Raw genomic sequence first — 18,225 nt, 5'->3', positions numbered from 1 at the left:
AGGCACATCTGAAGCCTGTTAGCAATAATGTGAACCTGTGATCAATTGAGAAGCTGACCAATCATTACCTCCTGCTCCCTGCTCTTTCTACTCAATAAATATGAAGGGCTGTAGAAGCTCAGGGCTGCTGCCCTTGCTCACTAGAAGCTGGGAGCCCTCTTCTTCTTCCCTGGACCCTTCTTTAAACAGCTCCTTTTTTCCTTGGTTTTCATTTCTTCATTCGTCCTCCTTCGTTCAGTCCCGCAGTAACTGCGGCAAACCATGGGGACTGCCACAATGTGATGTCAGGGAGCTTTTCTATTTGGTAAAAGGGAAAAGATACCACAAGAATGAACACAAGAACTGAAACAGTGGAGACACCTAGAATGACTTGTCTAAGATTTAAATCATTTTGTTGTCTTCCCAGCGTACTTATTATCCTGATCATTGTCATCAGCATTGTTTGGGTCCTTTTAGCACAGATTTCTCAAAATGGGTAACTCCATAACAGTTGGAAGCTTATGAATTCATATAATTTGTAAGAGGGCAATTTGGGAGTACCTATCTATTTTAAAATTCCAATAACCTGGGAATTTCATCCCATGTCTAGAGTCTTTTATGTAAAATATTTCCACAATTAGGAGAAATATGTGCATGGGGATTTTCTATGTAGCAGTGTTTTGATAGAATAGAAAGTTGGGGCAAACCAAATTTCCATCATGAAGGAAATAGTAATACACTGAATAATAACACAGTGAATATTATGCAGGCTTTAAACATCAAAAATGAGCTCAACTTCTGACTTCCGATGATCACATTGAAGTAGGTCACTGCTGGTTTACATTTGATTTTCATATGGGAACTCCAGGTGTCTGCCTTAGTGATTTTACATGTGGCTAAATTTAGCTAATGAAAAGCTATTCAAAGTATGGCAAAATGAAACTTTAAAACAGCATCTTGTCAACAACCAAGTGGACTCGTTTCACATAAAACCCTCACATTCATCTGCCTGTCCATCATTCTGTCTGTCCGCACAGGCATCATTTGTGGCTTCATCTACATCTGGGGGCACCATCCACAGCTGGGGGCTTCATCCATGTCTGGGGGCATCATCCGCAGCTGGGAGCTTCATCCACAGCTGGTTTGCCTGATCTGTATCTGAGTCACAGATACAGATTATTAAACCTAGTAATTTTATTGAGTTCCACTTTAATAGTTTTTGTTTCAAAAGTTGTTTGTTGATAATTTAATGAAATAAACTAAACCAGAATTACCCCCTTTTAATTATTTCCTTGTGTCAATATAGAAAGAGTGAATTTAAGGAAACACTGAGATGCCCCTGTCCATGTTTGTGAATGGGAGTGTTGGGTCTAAAGCCTTTCTCTGGTAGGTCTCCAGAAGATTGCCCTGCCTTACGCTTGCCGTCTGTGGGTTCCAGAGGCTTCCATTTGAAAGGAGCCTCTCTCCCCACTCTGCCTCAACCCACACCAGCTCTCCCGCAACCCACTGACTTTGTAAACGCTTTCTTCCACCTGCACCTCATTGAATTCAATACTTTGGAAAATAGTCAAAAATTCTAAAAAGGTGGGAGTGGGTGTGATCTGGAAATCCCTGCTGTAATATTTTTAAGGGACTCTGCTGGAAACTATTAGTTTATGTTTTAAATAAAACCATCCCTTAGCACTAGAATATCAAGCCATTCATTTTTTAACAGAACTTTGAGATATAATTCAAATGCAATATATTTCACCCACACACAGTGTACACACAATTCAATGGTTTCTAATATATTCACGGAGGTCTGCAAAAATTACCACAGTTTAATTTTAGACAATATCATTTACTGAGATCCTTACATGCATATAGATGTAGATATATATAATTTTAATATCATCTTGAATATTGTAGTATTTAATATTGTACTATATCTATTTGTGTCTTTATATTGCTGTTTTATTTTGTTATTCTGAATGACGATCTCCATGTACTTTTATATAGGTTTAAAATACACCTTTTGCAACTGAAGAAATTAAATTGTTTCTAGTAAATCACATAAGAAACACATATGCTATTGTTATAAAAATTCAAATACTGCTTAGGTCTGTAGAATGAAATGTGTCACCGCCAACTCCCAGCCCACTCAGTCGTCTACATCCACTTACACACAGATAGACATGCCCATGTTTTTACATAACGTAATCCTGCTTTGTGTGTTGTTCCCTAACTGGCTTTTCCATATAAAATAGAATGTGGTGATCATTGCTTATGAGTGCATATAGGTCTCTCTCATTCTTATTTATAGTTGCCTCATTATTCAACAGGGTATTTGACCATAATTTGGTCACTTTTTCACTGTGGAATTTTTATGTTGGATTCAGTTATTTGTTACCGTTACCTACACTATCCTGGGCATACCTGTATGTTCATCTTTTTGGTACCTTAGTTATGTGGGTTTTTTCTTTTATGATTGATTTCTAAAAATAAAATACTGAGGCAAAGTATAAATTTTTAATATTATTATTATTTTTTTGAGACAGAGTCTCGTTCTGTTGCCCAGGCTGGAGTGCAGTGGTGTGATCTTGGCTCACTGCAAGCTCAGCCTCCCAGGTTCATGCCATTCTCCTGCCTTAGCCTCTCAAGTAGCTGGGACTACAGGCGCCCACCACCACACCCAGCTAATTTTGTTTTTGTATTTTTACAAATAACATGGGGTTTCACCATGTTAGCCAGGATGGTCTCGATCTCCTGACCTCATGATCTGCCTGCCTTGGCCTCCCACAGTGCTGGGATTGCAGGCGTTAGCCACTGCACCTGGCCATATTTTGATAAAAAATTAAAAATCTGTGTTTCAAAAAAATTTAATGATATTATGCTCCCACCATCAGTATATGAGAGTTCCTATTTCCACACACCCTTAGTTACAGAGGAAATGACCAATGCTAATCTTGGCCAATTTTATGATTAAGAAATATTGCCATTTTTAATTTGGATTTCTCCACTTATTAGAGAGATTGTGCATTTTTGCATATGTTTACTGGCCAATTGTATTTCTCGCTGAGAATTTCATTATGATTTACTAGTTTTCTAATTCATGTAATGATATTCTTTATATATTCTGCCCATTTATTAATTCCATATAATTAGCAAGTTTGTTTCTTAAGGTCTGTATCATAACTTTTATTTTGTTTATATTATCTTTGTTTTGAAGAAACTTTCATTTTTACGTAGTCAAATTGCTGAACATTTTCCCTGCCATTTCTGGATTTTGTGACTTGCTCTCAATAGTATGTCCTTTTAGGGCTTTATTGATTTGTTTTGTTTAAAGAACGTGCTCAAATCTTACATTATTTAGTAATTTTCTTTCTCCCATTAGAGTACATGGACATTACTAATTCCAGCGAATGTAGATCAAATGTATCATTTGAATTTCTGTGTAGTAATGCGCATTGTAGATAAATTCTGATTTCTTTATTCCCTATTAGATGGATATTAAGGTTGTTTTTAAAAATTCCCACCACTGATGACTTCAATAATCATCAATATACATGGATCCCACTGATGTTTTTGTTTTATATTTCTTCTTTTCTGTAGTATAGGATTCTCAAAGTGGTGTAACTGACCTATGATACATTTTAATTATAATTTTAATTATACTGGCAGATTATTTTCCAAAAAGTTGATCAATTCACACTCTTATCAACTACATAAGTAAGCCTCTTCCTATGTAGGCTAAATAACACTAAAAGATTTTTTAAAATAAAAATGCTAATTTGGCTGGAGAAAAATCCCATAGGTGCTTTAATTAATCAATTTTTTTCTATTTCAATTAGTTGTCTATTCATAGCCTCTGTGTATGTGTGTGTGTGTATTTCTGTTTCGCAGTTTATGGTTGGAAAGATTCCTAAAAAAGGAAATCTAAAAAACACACAAAATACTAAAATATATTTGATGAGTAAGAATTAAATTTCTCAAAAAATTGCTAAAATATCCAAAAAATTGCTAAAAATATTAAAACTGTAGTCAAAATAGCAGCTCATGAAACAAAGCAAACAAAAATACTAAACAAAAGAAACAGACCAGGAGCAGTGGCTCACGCCTGTAATCCCAGCACTTTGGGAGGCCAAGGCAGGAGGACTGCTTGAGTCCAGGAGTTCGAGACCAACCTAGGCAACACAGCAAGAACCCATGTCTACAAAACAATTAAAAATTAGCCGGGCATGCTGATGCATGCCTGTAGCCCTAGCTTTTCAGGAGACTCAGGTGGGAGGATCACTTGAGCTCAAGAGATCAATGAAGCCATGTTAATGCCACTGCACTGCAGCGTGGATGACAGAGTGAGATGCTGTCTCAAAAAAAAAGGAAAAGAATACTCTAGCTCCACTTCCCCACCACAGAAATCTAACTGGCAACTATCCACAGATGGGAATACCCTCAAGAATATATATCCCAGAACACAGAAGGAATGTTGCCCAGGCTGGATGGAGTGCAGTGGAGTGATCTCGGCTCACTACAACCTCTGCCTCCTGGGTTCATGCGATTTTCCTGCCTTAGCCTCCCGAGTAGCTGAGATTACAGGTGCCTGCCACCACACCCGGCTAATTTTTTGTATTTTTATTAGAGATGGGGTTTCACCATCTTGGCCAGGCTGGTCTTGAACTCCTGACCTCAGGTGATCCACCTGCCTTGGCCTCCCAAAGTGCGGGATTACAGGCGTGAGCCACCGTGCCCAGCCGACTGTCTATTGACTTTTGACAAAGGCACAAAGAACACGCCAAGGGGAAAGAACACTCTATTCAATAAATGGTGCTGGGAAAAGTGGCTATTCATATGCAGAAAATAAAATTAGACCCTTATCTTACACCATGCCCCAAAATCAACCCAAAATGGATCAAAGACTTTAACATTATGCCGGAAACTGTAAAATTACTATAAGAAAACACAGAGGAAAAGCTCCATGACACTGATCTGGGCAATGATTTTTTGGGTATGTCCCCAAAAGCACAGGCAATAAAAGCAAAAATAGAAACAGGATGGCATCAAACTGAAAAGCTTCTGCACAGCAAAAGGAACAAGTAACAAAGAGATAACCCACATCGTGAGAAAAAATATCTGCTAACCGTACATTAGAAAAGGGGCTAATATCCAAAATATATGAGGAACTCAATCAACTCAACAGCAAAAGAACCAATAAGCCAATGTAAGAATGAACAAAGGAACCAAATACATTTTTCAAAAGTAGACATACAAACAGCCAATAGGTTCATGAAAAAATGCTACCTCAAAGGCAGGTCCTGGGACCAGTAACATCAGTATTATCTGGGAGTTTGTTCAAAAGGCAAAATATCAGGCCCCACTGCAGACCCATTTACCTGGAAGCTGCATTTGACAAGATTCCCAGGTGATCCACATGCACGTTAAAGTTTGAGATGCTTACTATAGACAGCAAGTACTGAAGAAGCTCTGGGGCCCGGAGCTGACCAGTGGCAACCTAAATCTTTAGGAAAATGCAAATTAAAACCACCGTGACATAACATCTCCCTCTCATCAGAACAAGTTTTATGAAAAAGATGGAAGGTAAGTTTTGGCCAGGATGTGGAGAAAGGGGAATCCTAGTACACTGCCGGTGTATAGTACAGCCGCGATGGAAAATGGCATGGAGGTTCCTCAAAACACTAAACATAGAACTATCGTGTGAGCCAGCAATCCCACTTCTGGGAATATATCCAGGGGAATTGAAATCAGTGTGTTCAGGGATGTCTACACTCCCATGTTCACTGCGGCCCCATTTACAGTAGCCAAGATGTGGAATCTGCCTAAGTGAATCAGCCTAAGATGAATGCGTACAGAAAAGGCGGTGCACGCATACAACGAAGTACTATTCAGCCTTAAAAAGAACAAAACTCAGCCGGGAGCAGTGGCTCATGCCTGTAATCCCAGCACTTTGGGAGGCCCAGGCGGGCAGATCACCTGAGGTCGGCAGTTCAAGACCAGCCTGACCAACATGGTGAAGCCCCATCTCTATTAAAAAAAAAAATACAAAATTAGCCAGGTGTGGTGGCACATTCCTGTAATCCCAGCTACTTGGGAGGCTGAAGCAGGAGAATCACTTGAACCCGGGAGGCGGAGGTTGTGGTGAGCCGAGATCACGCCATTACACTCTAGCCTGGGCAACAAGAATGAAACTCCATCTCCAAAAAAAAAAAAAAAAAGAACAAAACTCTGTCATTGGGAATGACACGAATAAATCTAGAGGGCATACTGCTAAGTGAAATACAAATACCACAGAAAGACAAATACCACATAATCTCACATGCCTGTGGAATCTTTTAAAAGTTGAATTTGGGGGCAACCCACTCGGGTCCCCTTCCACACTGTGGGAGCTTTGTTCTTTCGCTCTTTGCAATAAATCTTGCTGCTGCTCACTCATAAAAAAGAAAAAAAGTTGAATTTGGGCCAGGCGCCCTGGCTCATACTGGTAATCCCAGCATTTTGAGAAGCTGAGGCAGGTGGATCACTTGAGGTCAGCAGTTTGAGACCAGCCTGGCGAACATGGTGAAACCCTGTCTCTACTAAAAATACAAATATTAGCTGGGCATGGTGGCGGTCGCCTGTAATCCCAGCTACTTGGGAGGCTGAGGCAGGAGAATCGCTTAAACCTGGGAGACGGAGGTTGCAGTGAGCTGAGATTGTGCCACTGCACTCCAGCCTGGGTGACAGAGTGAGACATCTCAAAAAAAAAAAAAAAAGTTGAATTCATTCAGTAGAAGAATAATGGTTACCAGAGCTGGTGAGGTGGCAGAACAAGGGAATGGAGACTTCCTCTTCAAAAGGTACACAGTTTCAGCCAAGCAGGAGAAAAAAGTTTTGAGGTCTATTGCACAGCAGGAGACTATAGTCAATAATAATGAATATTTCAAAATAACTAAGGAAATTTTTTTTTTTTTTTTTGAGACGGAGTCTCTGTCGTTCAGGCTGGAGTGCAGTGGCGCGATCTCGGCTCACTGCAAGCTCTGCCTCCTGGGTTCATGCCATTCTCCTGCCTCAGCCTCCCAACTAGCTGGGACTACAGGCGCCCGCCACCACGCCCAGCTAATTTTTTGTATTTTTAGTAGAGGCGGGGTTTCACTGTGTTAGCCAGGATGGTGTCGATCTCCTGATCTCATGATCCCCCCGCCTTGGCCTCCCAAAGTGCTGGGATTACAGGTGTGAGCCACTGTGCCCGGTCTAAGAGAGAAAATTTCTAGTGCATCAACTTAAAAGAATGCCAAGTAAGTGAGGTAACAGGTATGTTCATTAGCTTGACTTAATCTTTTCATATTGTATTGTTAAGTTAAATTTGGTCTAAAACTGCCTCCACAATTCATATTAGCGTCAAACTGGAAAGTCCAGCCACAGAAGAGTAGATGAGCAAATTATGGTACACTTGTAGAACGGAATACTACTCAGCAATAGAAAACAATGCAGCAACACCAAGGAACCTCAAAAACATTAGCTACAAGAGAGTACATACTGCATGACTCCCTCTATATGAGATTCTAGAAAAGGCAAAACTAGTCTACAGTGACAGAGGGCAGATCAGGGGTTGCCTGGGGCTGGGTGGGGAAACTGCCAGCAAAGGGCCACAGGGATTTCCAGGTTATGGGAATGTTCTGTATCATGATTGAGGAAGTGGTCATGAGGGTACACACATTTCTGAAAATTCATCCAGGTGGACACTTAAAATGGGCGTATTTTCTTGAATGTAAATTTTTCTCCGTAAAGTTGACTTTATTTAATTAATTAATTAATTTATTTATTTATTTTTGAGTTGGAGTCTCACTCTATCACCCAGGCTGGAGTGCAATCATGCAATCTCAGCTCACTGCAACCTCTGCCTCCTGGGTTCAAGTGATTCTCCTGCCTCAGCTTCCTGAGTAGCTGGAATTTCAGGTGTGCACCACCGTGCCCAGCTAATCTTCGTATATTTTAGTAGGGACAGAGTTTTGCCAAGTTGGCCATGCTGGTCTTGAACTTCTGACCTCAAGTGATCCACCCACCTCGGCCTCCCAAAGTGCAGGGATTACAGATATGAGCCACCATGCCCAGCCTATAATGTTGATTTTAAAACAAGAGAAATCAACATCACCAACAAATAAATTAATTAATTAAAATAAAATAAAGCTGCCTCCATATATAGCACACTGTAATCTAACTTAATAGATGTGAAAGGACAATAAATCTTGGGGCCCCAAGAAGCTAAAGGGAAAAGTCAAGCTGGGAACTGCTTTGGGCAAACCTGCCTCCCATTCTATTGAAAGTCTCCCCTCTGCTCACTGAGATAAATGCATATCTGATTGCCTCCTTTGGAGAGGCTCATCAGAAACTCAAAAGTATGCAACCATTTGTCTCTTATCTATCTAAGACCTGGAAGCCTCCTCCCCACCTCGAGTTGTCCCACCTTTGCTTCGAGCTGTCCTGCCTTTCCGGACCGAACCAACGTTCATCTTACATATGTTGATTGATGTCTCATGTCTCCTTAAAATGTATAAAACCAAACTGTGCTCTGACCACCTTGGGCACATGTCAGGACCTCCTGAGGCTCTTATGGGTGCACGTCCCCAACCTTGGCAAATAAACTTTCTAAATTAACTGAGACCTGTCTCAGCTATTGGGGGTTCACATAGGTAAACAAAACAAACTGCAACCTAACCTGAGAATATGCCGTTGGAATAAGTAGCCCAGTCTCAGCCAATCACAGCAGCTGAGCTCTCAGCCCTTCACAGGCAGCAAGCTGCCAAAAACATGTTCAAACAAGGCAACTGCAGAGCTGTAACCAACAGGCTATTTCTCAATGAAACTTACGTTTTCTGGCTGTAAATATTCCCTGCCCACCTGTGGAGCAGAGATCTCTGAACCACTTTTGGTTCTCAGTGCTACCTGGTTCATGAATCTTTTTTCTGTTCAACTAAACTCTGTCAAATTTAGTCAAAGGCTTTTCTCTTTAACAGTATACATACATCACACATCACATTGTACTACATAAATGTAATTCAATTGTGATTTATAAATTTAAAATAGTATATTTTTTTGAGACAGAGTCTCGCTCTGTCACCCAGGCTGGAGTGCAGTGGCATCATCATAGCTCCCTGTAACCTCAAACTTCTGGGCTCCAGCAATCCTCTCACCTCAGCTTCCTAAGTAGCTGGGACTGCAAGTGCATGCCATCATGCCCAGCTAATTTTTTTTTTTTTTTTAAATTACTGTAGAGATGGGGGTCTCACTATGTTGCCCAGGCTGGTCTCAAACTCCTGGTCTCAGTGGATCCTCTTGTGTGATCCTTCCACCTCAACCTCTGAAAGAACTGGGATTACAGGTGTGAGCCACCACGCTTGGCCCAAAAATAATATATAATTTGTTTTAAAACACTAGATGATTTTTTTTCAACTTTTATTTTAGAATCGGGGGTACCATGCAGGTTAGTTACAAAGGTATACTGTGTGATACTGAGGCATGGGGTATGCTGGAACCCATCAAGGGGATATTTTGGTTGTCAACTACCTGAAAAAAGTATCTTTTCAAATCAACAGCTGCAGCACTATTTTAAAAAATGGAAATGTAACAATAAAGGTTAAATAAATTTTGACAAATTTATAAAATGGAATACTGTGATGACATTAAAACCATTTTAGACTGTTTAATCAAGATAGAGAAAACTACAATATTTTACTGAATAAAAAAAGAAATTATAGAGAAATCTTTTTTGGGTTTTTTGAGACAGGGTCTCACTCTGTCACCCAGGCTGGAGTGCAGTGGCACAATCTAGGCTCACTGCAGACTCCTCCTCCGTTCAAGTGATCCTCTGGTCTCAGCCTCCCAAGTAGCTGGGACTACAGGCAAGTGCCACCATATCCACCACCTAATTTTTTACTTTTTGTAGAGATGGGGTCTCACTGTGTTGCCTAGGCTGGTCTGGAACTCCTGGGCTCAAGCAATATGCCTGCCTCAGCCTCCCAAAGTGCTAGAATTACAGGCATGAGCCACCACACCAGCCAAGAAATCATATTGTATGAACCCAGCTTTATAAAACATAAACTACTCACACATACTGGTGGTGGAGGGGGAAAGAACTGAGAGGAAATATACCAAAAATGGCATTAATGGGTAACTCTCAGAGGGATTACAAATCATTTTTACCTTTTTTCTTCATATGTCTCTTACTTTCCAAATTTCCTGTAATTAATTAATATGCAATTTTAAAATAAGCAATAATTCATTTAGAGAATAGATTTAACATCTATATTCTCTAATTACTTTTGTTGGCAGTAGTGTTCCTATTCCAAGTTCAAAAAAATGAATAAATTAGGGATAAAAAGAAGTGTTCAAATATTTTTTCTTAATTCTTTTTTTGTGTGTGTGTGTGAGATGGAGTTTTGTTCTTTTCACTCAGTCCGGACTGCAATGGCATGATCTTGGTTCACCACAACCTCTGCCTCCTGGGTTCAAGCTATTCTCCTGCCTCAGCCTCCCAAGTAGTTGGGATTACAGGCATGCACCACCACACCCAGCTTATCTTGCATTTTTAGTAGAGACAGGGTTTCTCCATGTTGGTCAGGTTGGTCTTGAACTCCCGGCCTCAGGTGATCTGCCCACATCGGCCTCCCAAAGTGTTGGGAATACATACCCTAGGCCATGTGCTTTCCTATGCGTCACCTCCATCCATCCTCAATAGCTCTGTGGCTTCGGCATTGCTACACCCATTGTGCATTTTATGCGGGAAGTGGGGATTTGAAGTCATTTTGCTCTCCCAAGAAAACCCATGCTCTTGTCATGACCCCACATCAGACAGACTTGGGTTCAGATTCTGACTGTGACACTCATTAGCTGTGCGACCTTGGGCACATCTTTTAACTTCTCTGAAGCTCAGCTACTTGTACTAAAACAGGGGTAATGACAGAAAATGAGGTTATTAAGAGAATTGGAGAGTACATCTCTAGGGCTTTTTGATTGTAAACAACAGCAATATACTCTAGGGCTAACTTTGGAGAAGGATGGAAGGCATTTATTAGAAGCATATGAATTAGCTCATATAACTAAATGCAAAGCAAACAGCCAGGTCTTGGAAAGGATGAGAGCCAGGCCAGCTGAAGAGATCTCGAGAATAGGGAGGTAACTGCCTTCCTTCTTCAGGGGATTCTTGACTGCATGAAGCAGCTCCAGTTGTTTTCGGTGCCTAAGATGTAGGCACTGTTACCTGGCCCTCCCTTACCCCTCCAAAAGCTTGAAAGAGGGTCCCTTCCCATGAGCGCTGAGGCCCGAGGCCCAGTAGAGTCAGCAGTGGTATCTCTGCCTTTGCCCCACCGATGACTGCCAGCTGCCAGCTGTCTTCTGCCACTTGCTCCTTAGGACTTTCATTGTCAGGAAGTCAAGCTTTTCAGGAAATAAAAAGTAACCTTTTTTTTTTGAGACAGAGTCTTGCTCTGTCATCCAGGATTGAGTGCAGTGGCATGATTTTGTCATGACACCATATTCCAAGTTCAAAAAAATCAATAAATTAGGTCCAATGATTCTTCTGTCTTAGCCTCCCAAGAAGCTGGGATTATAGACACCTGCCACCATGCCTGGCTAGTTTTTGTATTTTTAGTAGAGACAGGGTTTTGCCCTGTTGCCCAGGCTGGTCTTGAACTCCTGACCTCAGGTGATCTGCCCACCTTGGCCTTTCAAAGTGCTAGGATTACAGGTGTGAAACACCACACCCTGCTGTAAGTTCTCTTCTTCTTCTTCTTATTTTTTTTTTTGATGGAGTTTCACTGTTGTTGCCCAGAAAGGAGTGCAATGGTGTGATCTCGGCTCACCACAACCTTCACCTCCTGGTTTCAAATGATTCTCCTACCTCAGCCTCCCGAGTAGCTGGGATTACAGGCATGTGCCACCATGCCCAGCTAGTTTTGTATTTTTTAGTAGAGACGGGGTTTCACCATGTTGATCAGGCTGGTCTCGAACTCCCGACCTCAGGTGATCCGCCTGCCTTGGCCTCCCAAAGTGCTGGGATTACAGGCGTGAGCCACCGCACCCGGCTGATTTTTGGATTTTTTTGTAGAGACACGTTTTACCATGTTGGCCAGGCTGGTCTCGAGCTCCGGACCTCAGGTGATCCGCCCACCTCGGCCTCCCAAAGTACTGGAATTACAGGCATGAGCCACCATGCCCAGCCTTGTCAACTTCTTTACCTAGGCCTTGCCCTCAGCATTTTTTTCTCTTCCCCTTATAGGCCTGGTTGGTTTACACAACATTGGACAGACCTGCTGCCTTAACTCCTTGATTCAGGTGTTTGTAATGAATGTGGACTTTGCCAGGATATTGAAGAGGTAAGACTGTTCTTCAGGCTGATAAGCATTTGTATTATTTCTTTTTCTTTTTTTTTTTTTGAGATGGAGTCTTGCTCTGTTGCCCAGGCTGGAGTGCACTGGTGCGATCTTGGCTCACTGCAAGCTCTGCCTCCCGGGTTCAAGCAATTCTCCTGCTTCAGCCTCCCGAGTAGCTGGGACTAGCCCGCCACCATGCCTGGCTAATATTTTTTGTATTTTTAGTAGGGATGGGGTTTCACCGTGTTAGCCAGGAAGGTCTCGATCTCCTGACCTCATGATCCACCCACCTCAGCCTCCCAAAGTGCTGGAATTACAGCCAAGAGCCACCGCACCCGGCCTGTATTATTTCATTTTTAATATATTCAGTTATTCACAGTGACTTGGACTTTTTGAGATCTTCTCTCAAAAGCTGGCAGAGGAAAGATTGGCTTCTGCATATTCTGGCCTACACATTATTTCTAAAACTTCTTAGGTTGGTCTGGGGTGCGGCCCAGGTATTGGTCCTTTTTTTTTTTTTTTTTTTTTTTGAGATAAAGCCTCACTCTGTCCCCAGGCTGGAGAGGGATGGTGCAATCTCAGCTCACTGGAACCTCCGCCTCCCAGGTTCAAGGGATTCTCTTGCCTCAGCCTCTCAAGTAGCTGGGATTACAGGCGCCCGCCACCACACCTGGCTAATTTTTGTATGTTTAGTAGATACGAGTTTTCACCATGTTGGCCAGGCTGGTCTCAATCTCCTGACCTCGGGTGATCTGCCCGCCTCAGCTTCCCAAAGTTCTGGGATTACAGGCATGAGCCACTGGGCCCGGCCAGGTATTGGTACTTTTTAAAAGCCCTCTTTGGGTGATTTTAAATGCAGCCAGGATTGACAGCCACTGACTTGGTTAAAAGACAGAGTTGGGACTAGACCAAAGTCGGAGAAGGAGTAAGTCAGTGGGGAGTACACACCACTCCTTCCACCAACACTCACACAATGCACTCTCTCCCTCTGTCTCTCTCTATCACTCCTTTTCTGCCCTGTGCTCTCTCCTTTTTCCCATCCGAAAAATGCCTGTGATTAAATGAATCATTGCCAAACCACACGGACAGCCTTTCACGTTGCCTTTCTTCCCAGGACCTAACCCAGCATGTGCCTCTGCAGTCTGGAGAGCTTTAGGCTGGACATTTTGCTGCTTGCCCGAGATGTGGAGCCAGGACCTCGTGCATCTGCCGTCTGCTCTAGCACGATTGCTGGGCAGGGTGCAGAGGGGCCAAGGCAGCAGTCATGCTGATCCCCCTCTCTAGAGGGTCCCCTGTAGAGCAGATTCACTCACATGGTGCTTCTCAACCTTGACCACACATTGAAATAATCTGAGGAACTGAAAAATTCTGATAACTGCCCGTGCCCCGCACCCCCGCACCCCCGCGCCCCGACCCAGAATTCTGGTTTAATTTGTATGGGAGTGGCCTGGATATGAAGATTTAAAATTTCTCCCAGGTGATTCCAGTGTGCACCTAGCTTTGAGAGCTACATGTAAGGAGGTTTCTGGCTGTTCTTGTGTGGCAGGATCACGGTGCCCAGGGGAGCCGACGAGCAGAGGAGAAGTGTCCCTTTCCAGATGCTTCTGCTGCTGGAGAAGATGCAGGACAGCCAGCAGAAAGCAGTGTGGCCCCTGGAGCTGGCCTACTGCCTGCAGAAGTACAACGTGCCCCGTAAGATACCCTCCCACTGGGTTCCTGGCTGCTGATCCAAAGGGGATGGGAAGCTTAGAGAGTGAAGAGAGGAACTAATGGGCAGTGAAGCAACAAGAAGCAAGTTAGGTAGCCTGGACCCCTCAGATTATAGAGACATTTGTGTAAGAGGCACACATCTTTGGAGGTGCAGAATTGATATTATTTATGGACATTTTACTTCCATACCTAACCTTTCTCTGCCTCTCAGTAGAGTAAGTGAAGGCATCTCCTCCAAGCTTATTCCACCACAGTTAGGGAACTGCAGGAAAACAGAATAAAGGAATAAAAAAGAGAAAACATGTTCTACAAAATAATTCACAAATAGGTTAGGTTTTTTTTTTAGATAGCTATATTGGGATGTGCATCACATACTGTAAAATTCATCCATTTAAAAACATACAATTCAAAGGTTTGTAGTGTATTCACAGAGTTGTGCCTCCATCATCACAATCTAATTTCATAACATTTTCATCACCCCCAGAAGAAATCCTACACTTACGGGTTTTCCCTTGTGTATAATACATTGCTTTTCTCTTGCTGCTTTCAGAATTCTTTGTCTTTAACTTTTGAAATTGATTATGATGTGTCTTGATGTGGGTTGCTTTAGATCAGTCTTGTTGGTGTCCTTTGGGCTTCCTGGATGTGGATTTGTATTTCCTTCCGTGGGTTGGGAAGTTTTCAGTCATTATAGGTATGCGTTGCTTACCAACAGGGATACGTTCTGAAAATGCATCAGAAGGTGAATTTGTCATTGTGTGGACATCATGGAGTGCACTTACACAAACTTAGATGGGACAGCCTACTACACAGCTAGGCTGCATGCTATGGCCACTGTGCTCATGTGGTCTGCCATTGACTGAAATGTTGATCTGCAACTCGTGACTGTTATTTCTTTGGATAAGCTTTCCATCTCTTCTCATTCTCCTCCTTCTGGGACTCTGATAATGCCTATTTTGGTCGGCTTGATGTCCCCTAACTCTCTTAAGATATCTTCATTCTTTTTCATTCTTTTTCATTTTTGCTCCTCTGAATGATTTCCAGTGACCTATCTTCTAGTTTGCTAATCCTTTCTTCTGCTTGATTTAGTCTGTTGAGCTTCTCTTTTGAGCCCTTATTTCAGTGATTGTATTCTTGGATTTCAGCCAGATCCTTCCAATGAAGCGAGAGTCTTGTGATGCTGAGGAGCAGGTGGGATGATCCCGACCTCCTTGCCATCCTGCCTCTCCCCAGATGCCATGTCCTTTCTGTTTTCCCTTCCTTCACCCCCAGTCTGCTAGGAGCCACCTGTTCCTCAGAGACTGTCCCCAGCCTCAATAGCCTTTCTTCTTTCTAAATATTGGATTTGTGTTCATATGCCTCACAGCACTGAGGGACAGAATCCAGAATTCAGTAGGCTTCTTTGGAAATAATGTGGAATACACAGAAATGCATAGGCAAACATGTCATTGTGGGTTCATAGTACCAACCAAACTTTCTTCCTCAGATGGCCTGTGCCCACTTTGAGGATAATCATAAAGTAGCCAGTTGACTGGACCACATTTAATCAGAGTAAAGTTTAATTCACTTGTCCTGAGATAATAACTTATCAAGAGATTCTGAGAAAAAAAGAGACACAAGGCCAGGTGATGTGGCTCATGCCTGTGATCCCACACCTCAAAAGGCTGAGGCAGGAGGATTGCTTGAGCCCAGGAGTTCGAGACCAGCTTCAGCAACATAATGAGACCCCCGTCTCTCAAAAAAAAAAAAAATTAGCTGGGTGTGGTAGCACAAACCTCTAGTCCCAGCTACTTGGGAGGCTGAGTTGGAGGATCACTTGAGCCCAGGAGTTTGAGGCTGCAGTGAGCTATGATCTATCATTGTACTCCAGCCTGGGTGACAACGCAAGACCCCATCTCTAAAAACAAAACAAGAAAAACTAAAAAAAAAAAAAAAAAAAAAAAGACACAAATATCTTTTTTTCCATAGATTTGAAATGCTACATAACAAATTTTGTATTCCTGTATGTACGGGTCTATTTTTGGAGTGTCTCTTCTGTTTTATTGGTCTGTTTGGCTATTTATGCTCTAGAACTATGACATTTAGAAAATTAAGACCTGATAATACGTTACAATAGCTCCTATTATAACATGATTTCTTTCCCTACTTAGGCCGTATACATTTCATAGGATTCTCTTTTTCTTTCCTTCTAGTTCTTTTTATTTCTACCTGCAGATTCTGCCCGATGAAGTATATTTAAAATTGTTTTTCACTTAAAAAAGACTTCTTTGGCTGGATGCAGTGGGTCACACCTGTAATCCCAGCTCTTTGGGGGGCCAAGAGGATTGCTGGAGTCCAGGAGTCGAGCCCAGCTGGACAACAAAGCAAGACTCCATCTTTGCAACAACAACAAAAAAGACTTTGTTATGGAACATTACAAATAGATACCAAAGTGTGTAGTGAAGGAAGAGTTAGACAGTGAATCCTTGGCTGTAACAGTTACCAAAACGCATGGCAGGTCTTGCTTTTCCTATAACCCGCCCTCTTGTTTCACCCAACCCTGTACTGGATTTTTTTGAAGCAAATCCCAGACATCATACTATTTCATTTATAAACACTTCATTATGTATCCCTAAAGAAGAAGCACTCAAAAGATAATCATCTCCATCTTGCAATTCCTTAATAGCATCAAATATCTGGTCAACGTTCAGACTTCCTGACTGTTGTGTAATCTATGTGGTTTGTTTGACTCTAGATCCAAACAACGCCTACACTTGCATTTGGCTAAGTTTCTTTCTTTTCTTAAGTTCCTTTTAGATTTCCGCTCCTTTTCTTTTCCTTGCAGTTGATTTGGTTGAGTATTTTTTTCATATGCCAGCACTGGCTGGTTGATATCTTTTAACATCATCTATAACCCTTTTATTTCTTGTAAACTAATATTTAGATACAGATATTGCCCTGCATTTTGTAAAGTTCTGCACAAAGTCTGCAAATGGAAATAGGGATAATTTCAGCTTCCACTGTGGGTGACTCAGCTTTGCGTGTGCTGCCCTTGCCCTCTGTCTCCCCTCCCCCTACAAAAGACTTTTTTGGCTGGGTACGCTGGCTCAGGTTAGGGTCATTCCTGGGCTTGTGGAGAAGCAGAACTGTGTTCTGATGATCCCCACCCCTCCCAGGGGAAAGTTCTAATCTTGCCTTGGCTTTGGGGGCGTCTCTCATGACCTCCTGCCTTCCATCTCTTGTGTGCTCTGCCCTGCCAAGCTGCTGAGCCTTCGCAGTTCAGGATCCACACTCAGGAAAGCCCCTCCTGGAGGGTGCCCACTGGCCATGGGTCAGGACTGTTTTCTAATATTCTGAAGTCCCAGAGTCGGGCCTAGTGTGGACAGGTATAAATGTGTGAGGCAGTCGTGTTTGTGGTGGTGGGTGAACTGTCTCGTGCCTGTCTCTTTCCAGTCTGGAGGGCAGTATGAGCTTTTTGCTGTGATTGCGCACATGGGAATGGCAGACTCTGGTCATTACTGTGTCTACATCCGGAATGCTGTGGATGGAAAATGGTTCTGCTTCAATGACTCCAATATTTGCTTGGTAAGAAACATCATCCACAATTGCCTCCTGCCCTGGATTGGCCACCTCTAGCAAATGCTGGGCTCAGGGCTGCCTGGGTCTCTGAGATCAAGACACACTGTGATCCTGCTGTCTGGGTGTAGGGCCTTTGATGAGGGTTCAAGCCTTTTTCGGTCTGAAGTCCCCATGTGGTTTGCACCTCTGCAAGGGTTCAATTCACTTCACTTCTAAGTTTTTGGTGCTCTAGGCTCATGCTCTGCAGCTTCCTGCTTTGTGGGAAATGTCTAGAGAGCAAGGAGAGTTAGAAATATGTAAGTTAGGCCTCTGGGAAAAGCATGACCAAGTTTAAACACAGGGACAAGGGCGCTAAACATACTTCATTGCACAAGACATCCTGCTGCTGTTGCTCCAGGCTCTTGGGAGTTGCTAGGGGTGGGCTTGTCTGGAGGATGAGGGGCACATTATAGCGTCCTGTCCTCTGTGGGTGCTTGTGTCAGCTGGCTGCTTGACCCCATTTGTTTCTGGCTTCCAGGTGTCCTGGGAAGACATCCAGTGTACCTATGGAAATCCTAACTACCACTGGTAAGAAACAGATTTGGGTAATTGGAGTCTGATGAGCTCACATAGGGTCCTTGGAGCTGCATGAAACGCC

At 42.7% G+C, this 18,225-nt stretch overlaps 1 pseudogene; it reads left to right on the top strand.

Moving 5' to 3' along the window:
* Positions 1-9,427: 9,427 nt before the first annotated feature.
* LOC112206768 (putative ubiquitin carboxyl-terminal hydrolase 41) lies at positions 9,428-18,159 on the top strand (annotated as a pseudogene).
* Positions 18,160-18,225: the final 66 nt, after the last annotated feature.

Source organism: Pan troglodytes, chromosome 23 (assembly GCF_028858775.2).
Source record: "Pan troglodytes isolate AG18354 chromosome 23, NHGRI_mPanTro3-v2.0_pri, whole genome shotgun sequence".
NCBI lineage: Eukaryota > Metazoa > Chordata > Mammalia > Primates > Hominidae > Pan > Pan troglodytes.
This window is presented reverse-complemented; position numbering and strand designations above follow the sequence as displayed.